The 12,568-nt window shown below is 42.9% G+C and overlaps 1 protein-coding gene across 4 annotated transcripts in view; it reads right to left on the bottom strand.

The window, feature by feature from the left end:
- Positions 1-12,568, bottom strand: part of PIK3C2B (phosphatidylinositol-4-phosphate 3-kinase catalytic subunit type 2 beta) — a 1,217,858-nt gene that overhangs the window by 1,117,560 nt on the left and 87,730 nt on the right. The gene's annotated exons all lie outside the window — the stretch shown is intronic.

The raw sequence follows: 12,568 nt of genomic DNA, 5'->3' as shown, positions 1-12,568 counted from the left end.
TCCCCAAACTGTGAAAAACACCAACACCTGTCACACATCTGTCACACATCTGTCCCAGTAAACATCTGTCCCTGATCAACTGGCACATCTGTCCATGATCAACTGGCACATCTGTCTGTGTGCACATCTGTCCATGATCATCTGGCTCCAGGGCCTTCAAAAATGTGATCGGTACTCGGGAAATGAAATGTGTAATTTATGTCTTTAGAATGGCTGATGGTGCTACTTGGATGTTGGGCCTCTGTATGTGGCCAGGCTGTGTAAAAGTCTCACATGTGGTATCGCCATACTCGGGAGTAGCAGCAGAATATATTTTGGGGTGTAATTTTTGCTATGTATATGCTATGTGTTAGAATTATCTTATAAATTGACTTTTTTTTACACAAACAAAAAAAAATGTAATTTTCTTTCCACATTTTCCAAATATTTGTGGAATAAAATGATCAAAAAATGTTCAAGAGACTCATTATGCCTCCTAGAATATACATCGGGGTGTTTGCTTTCCAAAATGGGATAATTTTGTGGGTGTTTATTGTCCTGGTGCTCCAGGGCCTTCAAAAGTGTTATAGGTTGTCAGGAAACTAAATGTGTAATTTATGCTCCTAGAACGCCTGATGGTGCTCCCTGCATGTTAGGCCTCTGTATGCAGGCAGACTGTGAAAAAGTCTCACACATGTGGTATCGCCATATTAAGGAGGAGTAGCAGAATGTATTTTGGGGTGTAATTGTAAGTTTATCTATGCCATGTGTGAGAAATAAACTTGTTAATATGACAATTTTGTGGGAAAAAAAATTCTTCATTTTCCAAACTATTGTGGGCAAAAAATTGTAACTAAAAAAAAAAAAAAACTCACTATGCCTCTTACTAAATACCTTGGACTGTCATCTTTACAAAAAAGGGGTCATTTGGTGGGGTATCTGTACTGTCCTGACATTTTAGGGCCTCAAAAAATGAGCTAGGCGGTCAGTACATCAGGAATGATCAATTTTCAACCAATTATCATACACTTATTGGATTTTTTTTTTTTTTTACCAAAGACATGTAGCAGAATACATTCTGGCCTAAATGTATGATAGAATTTAATTTTATTGGATTTCTTTTAAAAAAGAAAAGTAGAAAATATTGCTTTTTTTTCAAAATTTTCACTCTTTTTGCTTATAATCGCAAAAAATAAAAAACCCAGTGGTGAATACATACCAGCAAAAGAAAGCTCTATTTGTGTGAATAAAATGATAAAAATTTAATTTGGGTACAATGTAGCATGACTGAGTAATTGTTATTGAAAGTGCAAGAGCACTAAAAGGAGTTGTAAAGGCAGAAGGTTTTTTATCTTGGTGCATTAAGATAAAAAACCTTCTGTGTGTAGCAGCCTCCCCTCAGCCCCCATAATACTTACCTGAGCACCATCTCTCTTCAGCGATGTCCACGAGTTTCTAAGCCGTCTGGGACAATCCACCTGATTGGCTGAGACACAGCAGTGGTGCCATTGGCTCCCGCGGTGGTCAAAGTCAATCAGCCAATCAGGGGAGAGAGGGGGCGGGCCAGGTCGGGGCTCCGTGTCTGAATAGATACATGGAGCTCTGACTCGGCTTGGGTGCCCCCATAGAGAGCTGCTGGTTGAGGGAGGGGCCAGGAGCCGAGAAAAGGAGGAACCGGGCTGCTGTTTGCAAAACCAACTGCACAGAGGAGGGAAGCTCAGCGAAGCTGGCCCCCCTACAATCAGCACAAATAAAAACTCAAGTGTGTTTCTTTAGTGCTACGTTTGTACTGTTTTGTGCCGTAAAAATTTACATTTGTGCTGCTTTTATTTTTAAGATATTAGCAATTGTTTTTTCCAGACCATGACATCACCTAGCCCCCCTACAACGCCCAAATGACACAAAACTGGTCTCGTTGGTTAGTGCTATGTTTGTGCTGCTAAAAATTCCGTTCTATCTTTTATCGTTTTCGCGTCACCAAAAGTCTGTCAGCCCCCCTACAACACCCAAATGACACGAAACTGGTCTCGTTGGTTAGTGCTACGTTTGTGCTGCTAAAATTTTTATTTGTGCTGTTATGGTTTTTAAGTTATAACAGTTTAATTTTTTTTTTCAAACCCCACTCACTTTACCCCCCCTACAATCAGCACAAATAAAAACTCAAGTGTGTTTCTTTAGTGCTACATTTGTACTGTTTTGTGCTGTTTAAATTTATGTTCTATCTGTTATCGTTTTTGCGTTATTAATGATTTTTTTAAAGGTCACCAAAGGTTACTCAGCCCCCCTACTACACCCAAATGACACAAAACTGGTCTCGTTGGTTAGTGCCTCATTTGTGCTGGTTTGTGCTGCTAAAATTTTTATTTGTGCTGTTATGGTTTTTTAGTTATAACAGCTTGTTTTTATATTTGTGCTTTTTTGTGTCATAATAACAAAAAATTGTGCTGCTTTTATTTTTAAGATAATAGCAATTTGTTTTTTCCAGATGATGACATCACCCCGCTCTCCTGTCATGTACCTGGTTAGTGAGCTCCTGGTTAGAAAGCAGCCATGGGAGCACAGTGCGGTATGAGTGTCTGTGATCAGTCCAGTAGACTGCGTGGTGGCAGCAGTCAGCAGGTGGATGTGGCGGTAGAACCAGCTGGTGGCAGATGAGCTGGCACTGAGCTTGGCTGGTGGCAGACTGTGGGTAAACAGCTGGAAGCAGGAGACAGATGAGACCTTGCTGGGCTGAAGAGCTGTAGCAGGCTGGATGAGCAGGATGCAGGGTCAGATGAGCCGGGTCCATAATGGTCAGGCAGATCAGGCAGATCAGGCATAGATGGCACACAACAGGATAGTCGGGTCACAAGCCAAGTCAGCAACAGGAGGTAGATCAGGCAAGAAGAGAAGGCAGAAGCAGAATCCAGAGACAAGCCAAGGTCAGGGCAGGTAGCAGTCAAACGGAGGTCAGGAGCAAGCTGGGTTAGGATCAGAGGTCAAAACACAGGAATCAGGAATGAACACACAGAAGCAGCACACCAAATTGTAGCCTGTTTAAATAGTCTGTCTGGTGCCAGCATTGGTGACAGGCTCACGCTCATCTGCCCAGCCAGTTGCCAGTCTGCGCATGCGCATATGTATGTACAGGGAGACATCATTTGTGCTATGCAAAAGCCTTCCCTGACACCCCCTACAACAGCCAAACAAAATGAAAACGGGCTGGTTGGTTAGTGCCACATTTGTGTTGGTTTGTGCCTATTTACTTTCCATTCTATCTCCTTTTGTTTTTCAGTTATTGTTTGAACCCCCAAGTTATTCAGTTATTAAATAAAGGTCACCAAAGGTTACCCAGCCCCCCTACAAGAGACAAAAGGCATGAAACTGGGCTGGTTGGTGCCTCCTTTGTGCTGGTTTGTGCTGTTTAAATATCAGTTCTACCGCTTTTTGTTTTTCAGTTATTTACTATTTATTAAAGGTCACCAAAGGTCACTCAGCCCCCCCCCTACACATGAAACTGGGTTGGTTGGTTAGAGCTGCGTTTGTGCTGTTAAATTGATTATGTGTGCTGCTTTGATTTCTTAATTGTAAAAGTTTGTTTTTATTTGATCAAACCCCACCCACTTGGCATCCCATGTTATTAGATACTATAAGGCCTCATGCACACGAGACACTGTTAAACGCGTTAAATAGTAAATAACTGAAAAACAAAAAGTGGTAGAACTGATATTTAAACAGCACAAACCAGCACAAAGGAGGCACCAACCAGCCCAGTTTCATGCCCTTTGTCTCTTGTAGGGGGGCTGGGTAACCTTTGGTGACCTTTATTAAATCAACAATAACTGAAAAACAGAAGGAGATAGAATGGAAAGTAAATAGGAACAAACCAACACAAACGTGGCACTAACCAACCAGCCCATTTTCATTTTGTTTGGCTGTTGTAGGGGGTGTCAGGGAAGGCTTTTGCATAGCACAAATGATGTCTCCCTGTACATACATATGCGCATGCGCAGACTGGCAACTGGCTGGGCAGATGAGCGTGAGCCTGTCACCAATGCTGGCACCAGACAGACTATTTAAACAGGCTGCAATTTGGTGTGCTGCTTCTGTGTGTTCATTCCTGATTCCTGTGTTTGACCTCTGATCCTAACCCAGCTTGCTCCTGACCTCCGTTTGACTGCTACCTGCCCTGACCTTGGCTTGTCTCTGGATTCTGCCTTCTCTTCTTGCCTGATCTACCTTCTGTTGCTGACTTGGCTTGTGACCCGACTATCCTGTTGTGTGCCGTCTATGCCTGATCTGCCTGACCATTATGGACCCGGCTCATCTGACCCTGCATCCTGCTCATCCAGCTTGCTACAGCTCTTCAGCCCAGCAAGGTCTCATCTGTCTCCTGCTTCCACCTGCTTACCCACAGTCTGCCACCAGCCAAGCTCAGTGCCAGCTCATCTGCCACCAGCTGGTTCTGCCGCCACATCCACCTGCTGACTGCTGCCACCACGCAGTCTACTGGACTGATCACAGGCACTCATACCTCACTGTGCTCCCATGGCTGCTTTCTAACCAGGAGCTCACTAACCAGGTACATGACAGGAGAACGGGGTGATATCATCTGGAAAAAAATTGCTACTATCTTAAAAATAAAAGCAGCACAAATTTTTATTATTATGACACAAAAAAGCACATATATAAAAACAAGCTGTTATAACTAAAAAACCATAACAGCACAAATAAAAATTTTAGCAGCACAAACCAGCACAAATGAGGCACTAACCAACAAGACCAGCTTCGTGTCATTTGGGTGTTGCAGGGGGGCTGACTGACTTTTGGTGACCTTTATTAAATCATTAATAACGCAAAAACGATAAAAGATAGAATGGAAATTTTAGCAGCACAAAAGAGCATAAACGTAGCACTAACCAACGAGACCAGTTTTGTGTCATTTGGGTGTTGTAGGGTGGCTGAGTGACCTTCGGTGACCTTTAATAAATCATTAATAACGCAAAAACGATAAAAAGGTAGAACGTAAATTTTAGCAGTACAAAACAGCACAAATGTAGCACTAAAGAAACACACTTGAGTTTTTATTTGTGCTGATTGTAGGATGGGCAAAGTGAGTGGGGTTTGAAAAAAAAAAAAAACTGTTAAACCTTAAAAACCATAACAGCACAAATAAAAATTTTAGCAGCACAAAAGAGCACAAACGTAGCACTAACCAACGAGACCAGTTTCGTGTCATTTGGGAGTTGTAGGGGGGCTGAGTGACCTTTGGTGACCTTTAATAAATCATTAACGCAAAAACGATAAAGGATAGAACGGAATTTTTAGCAGCACAAAGCAGCACAAACGTAGCACTAACCAACGAGACCAGTTTTGTGTCATTTGGGCGTTGTACGGGGGCTAGGTGATGTCATGGTCTGGAAAAAACAATTGCTAATATCTTAAAAATAAAAGCAGCACAAATGTAAATTTTTACGGCACAAAACAGCACAAACATAGCACTAAAGAAACACGCTTGAGTTTTTATTTGTGCTGATTGTAGGGGGGCCAGCTTCGCTGAGCTGAGGAGGGAAGTATAATATGTTTGTTATTTAAAAAAAATAAAGAGACTTTTCAATCACTTGGAGGCTGAAAATTGGTCTGGGAAGGAAGGGGGGGGGGGGGGGGGAGTGCCCAGTATTGAGGTGGTTAACGGACTTATATCACATGAAACAGTTGAATAAGTCTCTAAAAAGCCCTGGAGAATATGTTCTGGCTTCAAGCAACACCATTCTTGGACTGAAAAGGAAACAATCTTTGTAAAAAACATGATGCAAATGGAAATATTGAGGCGTTTCCTCTGCTGCTTGGGCTTAAAAGTGAGGAAGGATATCAGCAAGTCCCAATTCCTATTAAAATGGCCTAGATATAATGCATTAACAAAATTAACCACTTAAGGACCGAGCCCCTTTTTGAAATTTGTTGTTTACAAGTTATAAACATTTTTTTTGCTAGAAAATGACTTAGAACCCCCAAACATAATACTTTTTTTTTTTCTAACATCCTAGAGAATAAAATGGCGGTCGTTGCAATACTTTGTCACACCGTATTTGCACAGCAGTCTTACAAGCGCACTTTTTTTGGAAAAAAAACACTTTTTGGAAAAAAAAAACACTTTTTTTAATAAAAAAATAAGACAACAGTAAAGTTAGCCCAATTTTTTTTTTATATTGTGAAAGATAATGTTACGCCGAGTAAATTGACATTCAACATGTCATGCTTCAAAATTGCGCACGCTCGTGGAATTGGCGACAAAATTTTACCCTTAAAAATCTCCATAGGCGATGTTTAAAATATTCTACAGGTTGCATGTTTTGAGTTAGAGGAGGTCTAGGGCTAGAATTATTGCTCTCCCTCTATCGTTCGCGGCGATCAATCATGTTTGGTTTGAACACAGTTTTCATATGCGGGCACTGCATGCGAGCTCGTCGGGACGGGCGCGTATAAAATTTTTATTATTATTTTACCTTTTATTTTTACACTGTTCTTTAAAAAAAAAAAAAAAAAGTGAAGTTTTGACGTTGCTTCCACCCAGCAATGGTATGGAGACGGGAGGGGCCCATCTTCCCCTCACTCGTCTCCATACCCAGCAAGGAGCAACATCTGATCGCCTCTGCTGCTGCCAACGGCTCCGGTAAGCGGCGGAGGGCACCGGAGCGCGGCGGGAGGGGGGGCCCCTCTCCCACTGCCAATAAGACCACTCTTATCGGAAAGCGGACCGCCGGCCAAAGAAGAGAATACTGGGGTTATGGCAGCTAGCTGCTGCCATGACAACGACATTCCTCTTCAAAGCTAGGACGTATATAGTCGTGCGGCGGTCCATAAGTGGTTAAAGCAAAACACACACATATACATACAGATAAGGTACACAAGTCTAGGGATAAAGACTTGTTGGATAACGCTGTAGAAGTGGAGGAAGAATTTGGTTCATCCACAGACTAACAGTCTGTGAGGAAGTTCTATACTCCAACAACCAGTGGTGCAGCTGCCCCCCAGAGCCCCTCTTTTTCTTACCTGAACGTTTTAGAGACGAGAACGAGCCAGCAGCTCCAGCCGCTGTCTCAGGTCCTAATTGGATAGACTCCCACTGTTGTCAATCAAATGCAGTGACACGGGAGCCGGGGGGCAGGCCCAAGTCCTGCTGTTTCTGTGTCAATGCACGCACGAGTGCCCCCATGGCGGCTCTCTGTGGGGGCACTCGATGAGGAGCAGCAGCCAGGAGCAAAGCCGGGGGGGGACCCAAGAAAGGTAGGATAAGGGCCGATTTGTGCAAAACCCTTGCACAGAGTAAGTAATTATGACTTTTGTTATTTTGAGGGAAAAAAAAAAAAAATTAACCTTTACAATCACTTTAAGGGCAGAAACAAAAAGTCACCTATCCTTAATCTCTAAAGGACCGCCCCACGTACATATACTGCGGCAGGGCGGCCCTTAAGTGCAAAATCACGTACCCACACGTCTTCTTTGGTTCTGGGTCACGATGTCCACCGGGGACCCGGCGATCGTTCATAGGGGTGCAGAACAGCGGTCTGCCTACGTAAACAAGGCAGACCGCCATTTTGCCAGAGAGGAAAATGGAGATATTGTGTTTCTGCTAAGCAAAGCACTCATAGGGAACACATTTAACCCTTTGATTGCCCCTGATATTAACCCCTTCCCTGCCGGTATCATTTATACAGTGCTGTTTTTATTTTTAGCACTGATCACTGTATTGGTGTCACTTGTCCCCAAAAAGTGTCACTTGGTGTCAGATTGGTCCCTCTGCCTTTCTGGTGTGGCTCGATTTACCGGTAGTATTTAGCTCCTAAGTTCCTAAAATCGTTCTTTAGGACACTCCATCTGCCTCTGACTTTGTCATTGGTGCCAACGTGCAACATGACAGCTGAGTCTTCCCCAGCCCTCCCAGTAGTCTGTCCACCAGATCCGTGATGTGCGGAACCCGAGCGCCTGGTAGACAACATACTGTTCGGTGCTTCAGGTCTTTGTTACAGATTGGCCTCTCTGTCCTAAGAATTGAGTCCCCTACCACCAGAATCTGTCTTTTCTTTCCCTTTGCTTCCCCCCCCCACTATCACTGGAGGAGTTCTTCCCCCCGGCAGCTAGGAGAGTCCCTCAGCTCCAGCAGAGCTGGTCGCTGACTAGTTTCACCAATGTCACTCAATGGAGCGTACTTATTGGGATGCTCCATCCCTGGATCGGCCTCCCTGGCACTTCCACCTCTACCCTTCCTGACTGTCACCCATCTACTCTATGCTAGTGCCTGCACCTCTTTGTCTCCACCCGCCTCTGTGCTGGCACCCGCCGTGTACGTTCCTGGCTCTACTTTAGTATGGAGGGACTTCTCAGTGCTGACAGTTGCTTCCCTAGATTCAAAACCTGAGCTTCCAGGGAAACAATTCGCTTACTTTTTGCACAGCAGTATTCACCCTTGATCGGATTTTCAAGGAACGCATACATGCCGCAAGATGTACAAGTCGCCTCTCCACACCCACCGTGCATCATACCTATAAAATTTAATGAGGATAGGGGACTATACCCTATCCAAATTACCCAACAACTAGTTTCCTGACACTAATACTCAAGACAATACACAGGTACTCGCAGAACTACGTGCACCCACAGAACTACGTGCACCCGCAGACCACTCACAGAGTTACGCGCACTCGCAGACCTACGCGCAATCGCACGACACAAGTACACAACACACACTACTCAGACAACACTCAGGTACTGACACTATACAGGTACCATGACCCCTGTTATAACCTCCTGTTTTAAACTCACCACTTAGACCAGTTACACTTGGACAGAGTTCCAGCAAGCTCAAAGATGAGCAGGCTCACAATGAGTTCTACAGAAGATTATATAGGCCTCAAGCACCTGTGAACAATAACCATTCCCCTTAATTAGTAGGCTGAAGGAAGCAAAGAAAAAAAAAAAGCTGTTTAAAAAGTGTCAGAAAAAGGTGTTAAAAGGTGTTAAAAAGCTGCAAGAAAAAGCCCCAAAAAGAACCTAAAAATGCAACCCAGCAATCACCAGCAGTCAAAAAGCAAGACTTGTTCATTCTCCACTCAAGGTGCCCACTGTTTAGCTTCCAACCATTAGTCTGCCCAAATAGCGGACGGGGCTAAGATCTACGGAAAGTAAATCTTCCAGTCATTTTAGAAGAGGGTTTAACTAAGCTAGACAGCGATATTTCTAAGGAAGAAATGGAACTGGCAGTTAAAACTACCAAGGTCGGTAAAAGTCCAGGCCCAGATGGGTATACCTCCCTACATTTTAAAAAGTTTATAGGAATTTTAAACCCCTATTTTCAGACATATATGTACTCCATCGGGGGCAGGTCTAAAGATACAAAAGGAAGATTTGGGGGCCTCTTGTAAATGATCCAACATTGTGCTCCAGCTTTAGGCCAACATCTCTGATTAACGAAGATATAAAAATTTATGCAATGATGTTGGCCGAAAGACTGACGCCCCATATGCCGAAATGGATAGAGAACGATCAAGCAGGCTTTGTTCCCGGAAGGGAAACAAGGGACAACATACTAAGAACTATTCCTTTAATACATGAAGCTAAAAAGGTTAAGAAACCAGTACTTTTCTTATCGGTAAATGCCGAAAAGGCTTTCGCTAGGTTGGACTGGAATTATATGCTGATGACACTGTAATTTTGGCTTAGGTCCACGTATGTTTAGGTGGATAGAGGCATTGTATGGCCCAAATCCGGGTAAATAGGACTCTGTCAGAACCCTTTCCGCTATATACAATGGTACACTTCAGAGGTGCCCACTTCCCACTTTACTTTTCGTACTTTCTTTAGAACCTTTTTCAGCAACTATAAGAACGAATCAAGAAATTGAAGGTATAGAAGTGGGGGGACAAGAACATAAGGTATCCGCCTTTGTGGACCAAATTACGTTATACATATCAAATACTACACAAATGCTCTCAAATATTTTAGCAGAAAGTGAATATGGAGCTATAGCAAATTTTAAGATGAACATGGAGAAAAACGGAAATATTAAATATTTCTGTTTCCTCAGCAGAATGTAAGGCTCTTAGAACCCTCTATACACTTGTGTGGAAGCAAAAAGGACTAAAGTATCTGGGCATATTTTGTCCATATCAGTAACAGACCTATACCAAGACAATTACTTGCCTTTGTTGAATAAAATTAAACAAGATTTGAAAAGATACCCTGCCCATAGGTTGTCCTGGTTTGGCAGGATATGTGTAATTAAAATGATGATTCTCCCGAAAGCTCTGTATATTTTTCAAAGCCTCCCAATTAACATTATTTTAAAACCCTGAGACTTGTAGTGCAGAAATTTATATGGAAAAACAGAGGCACACGTATTGCCTACAAGATAATTACTAGACCAAGAGTAAAGGGGGGCTTATTTCTTCCAGACTTTGAGAAATATAATGTAGCAGCAGTGCTGCGGAGAATAACAGACTGAGTTCATAGCACCTCCCATAAAAGAAGATGGGTGTCAGTGGAGGAAAACATAAGTAAATCATTTTTGGGCCAGATCATCTGGGTACCAAGGCAATGCAGAGGTCTCGCTAAAGAACTGGCTCCAATTACAAAAAAAACGTTAAGATCGTGGGACAAGACACTTATAAGTATATCATAGCAATACAATAGTCCTTTGATGCCCCTTTCAGGTACAAACTATTTCCCGCCAGGGAAAGAGCATAAGTTGTATTTGAAATGGACTTTGTCAGATTGTCTGAGACTAAAAGATGCTCTGAAAGGAAACGACCTTTGTTCGCAATTATTATTACTAAGATATGGATCATCACCATGGGATGTTTGGAGATACAGACGACTCCAACACTTTGTTGACTCCCACCCAAAACCCCTTCGCTCATTTAGCAAACAGCCAATGGAAAAGATTTGTGGACCAAGGGCAAATAAATAAATAGACATGGGATATCAAGTATATACAAGGTGTTGACTGACCCCCCAGGTTCTAGGTCCGTGTGTCTTTTGGAGAGTTGGGAAATGGAATTGAACTTACCTTCACCAGAAATATTGAAATGCAAAAGTTATGGATTATATACATTCCACTTCAACAGACACAAAGAGAAAATAAATTAATTCAAAATTGTTAACCAAGAGGTATTATGTCCCATTAAAATTGCATAAAATTAACTATGAGGCAACACCTCTGTGTTAGAGGGAATTTGGGGGCATGGGAACCCATAAATAAATAAATCACAGTATTTGGGATGGAATCTAGGGGGAGGCTATAGGCAGCTTCTGGCCATAGACCCACCCTCTTAAATTTAAATGAATCAATCACAAAAATATATATATATTATATACACATACGTGTGTATTAGAATGAATGTGCAGGATCGACTTAACAACCAGCCCGATCGTTCGGGCTGATTGTATTCTGATGGCTGGGAATCTCTCCCCCCCCCCATCAGAAAAATGAATGGTATAGCAGCCCCCAGCCGGTTTGCATTTGGCGAGTGGAAATTATCCAAGGGCGAGTGTGGAGCTGTATCGGGGGGGGGGGGTTGAGAGGGAGCCGATTATCCTCCCAGCGAAGACACGATACTGTGGGGAAGGGCACTGATGAGCACTGATGAGACTACACTGCTAGGCACCAATATGCTGTACTGATGGGCTGCATTGATGGGCATTGATGAGGCTGCACTGAAGGGAACTGATAAAGTAGTTAATGTTAATATTTATTTTTTTAACTTAATTCTGTAACAAAACATTCAACAATGTCATTTCATGAGATAATTTAAGAAGGCTTGTTTAGAGGCGGAATTTAGAGCGGGGCAGGGCAGGGTAGGGTAGGCAACTGGTGGCGAGCAACTCTTAAGCCTAGCTAATAGCTCAAGACTTAAAATTTTGAGCACTGGGTAAAGTGTGTGTTATCCATCAACACACCTGATTTGGTTATGGAGATTTAAAACAGAGGCAACTGAAGAAGCTACCAGCGCTTAAGTCAAACCTGCCTCACTGACTATAAGTTATTAGAGACTGGGAACACCAGATGTTCTCCTACGGCTCTGAAATTTTTAAACGGAACAGTACACTCAGAAACACTGAGAAGAATAAAAAATAATACCTAGTGCCAAATGGCTGACATAATGCAGGCAAGATAGCCCCCTTCACAAAATGTGTCTGAAGAGACTGAGTCACAGCAGACATTGTATTCATATACACAAGCACTCCCAAAAACGTAACCACTTCAATACTGGCACCAGTATTCAAATTCAAAATCAAAAATTTTGAAAAAAAAAAAAAAAGTAGCAGTTCTTGGTTTCTGTTACAAAACTTTGTAAATCAGTACATTTTCTCCTTCACTGATGGGCACTGATGAGGCTGCACTGACGGGTACTGATTGACACTGATGAGGTACTTATATGCAGCACTGATGGGCGGCGCTGATAGACGACACTGAAAGGCAGCACTGATCAGGAGGCACTGGCAGGCACCACTGATGGACACAAAGTGCCATCCCTATTGGGCACTGATTGGCATAGCTTGTGGTCATGGGTGGGCATCCCTGGTGGTCCTGGGTGGGTGTCCCTGGTGGTCC

Source organism: Aquarana catesbeiana, linkage group LG02 (assembly GCF_042186555.1).
Source record: "Aquarana catesbeiana isolate 2022-GZ linkage group LG02, ASM4218655v1, whole genome shotgun sequence".
Taxonomy (NCBI): Eukaryota; Metazoa; Chordata; class Amphibia; order Anura; family Ranidae; genus Aquarana; species Aquarana catesbeiana.
Note: the sequence above shows the minus strand (reverse complement) of the source record. Positions and strands in the feature narration are given on the sequence as shown.